The sequence below is a fragment of the Elephantulus edwardii genome, unplaced genomic scaffold (assembly GCF_000299155.1).
Source record: "Elephantulus edwardii isolate Elephantulus edwardi_28Jun2011 unplaced genomic scaffold, EleEdw1.0 scaffold00165, whole genome shotgun sequence".
Classification (NCBI taxonomy): Eukaryota; Metazoa; Chordata; class Mammalia; order Macroscelidea; family Macroscelididae; genus Elephantulus; species Elephantulus edwardii.
In genome coordinates, this window is record NW_006399915.1 from 2587831 (window position 1) to 2589494 (window position 1664).

Sequence of the window (1664 nt, forward strand, 5' to 3'; positions counted from 1 at the left end):
TCTTGGAAAAGTAAAAGAAAAATTCTTTCATTGTTTTACAAACCCTCCCCCAGGTCCACTCCACCATGTAGCCATCGCTCTAGATGCCTGTCATGACAGAAATACCTAATCATATATCTCTTTTAAACAGTTTTCTCCCTCCTCTGTTTCAGTGCAGTATACATTATTGAACAAATCTTACTCAGTCTCTTCGCAACCCCAAAGTCAGTCCCATTCTACAACAGTGGCACCATGCAATATTTGTCCTTTTGTGACTGGGATATTTTACTCTGCATAACGTTCTCCAGAGTCAACCTTTTTGAATAGTATTGCATGAGTTCCTTGTTTTTCAATGCAGCATAGTATTCCATTGTGTGACTATACCACATCTTCTCTATCCATTTGTTTGTTGATGGGCACTTAGGTTGTTTCCAACTCTTGCTATTGTGAACAAAGCTGAAATATACATGGGTGTGCATATATCTGCTTGGATGTCAGTTTTGGTCTTTTGGGGGTATATTCCCAGTAGGGGAGTTGCTGGGTTAAATGGTATCTCTATTTGCAATTTTTTGAGAAAGCGCCATACCACTTTCCACAGGGGTTGCCCCATTTTACACTCCCACCAACAGTGAATAAGGGTTTCAGTCTCTCCACAACCTCGCCAGCATTTGACGCTTCCTGTTCTGCTAAATTTTGCTATTTTGACTGGGGTGAGATGATATCTCATAGTTGTTTTAATTTGCATCTCTCTTAGAGCTAGGGATTTTGATCATTTCTTCATGTGCTTGTTAGCCATCTGAATGTTGTCTTCCGTGAGGTGCCTATTCATATCCTGTGCCCATTTTTCTATTGGATTATTTACCTTTATCTTGTTGTGGCACTCAAGTATTTCATAAATTCTGGATATACGTCCCTTATCTGATATGTTATTACCAAATACTTTTTCCCAGTCAGTGGCTTTCCTTTTTACCCTGCTGGAGAAATTTTTGGATGTGCATAGGGATTTGAGTCTTGGAAGATCCCTTTCATTTACTTTATCTTCTCCTGGTTGTAAGTTTTTCAGGATACTTGGAAGACTTTTTTTGTTGTGGATTAGGACTTCTAGTGTTGTTCCTATCTTTTCTGTAATGAAGTTTATAATCCTTGGTTTTAGTCCTAGGTCCATGATCCACTTTGTGTTGTGTTTCGTGTATGGAGAGAGGTGTGGGTCTTGCTTGAGTCTTTTGCAGATACTTTTCCAATTTTGCCAACACCATTTATTAAAATGGCTGTCATTTCCCCAGTTGACTGATTTCATTTCCTTGTCAAAAATAAGTTGACGATATAGATGGGCTGATCTCCGGATTCTCAATTCTATTCCATTGATCTATGTCATTGTACCAGTACCATGCTGTCTTTACCACTACGGCAGTGTAGTAGTATTTGAAATCAGGGAGTGAGATACTTCCTACCATTCTTCTATTCTTAAGGAGTGCTTTGCTTATTCAGGGCTTCTTTCCATTCCAAACAAAACTGGAGATTGCCTTTTCCATCTCGTTGAAGAATAGGATTGGTATTTGTATTTGGATTGCATTAAATGTGTAAATTACCTTTGGTAGTATTGCCATTTTCACAACATTGAGTCTTCCTATCCATGAGCAAGGGATATTCTTCCACTTTTCAAGATCTCTTTTTGTTTCTTGTAG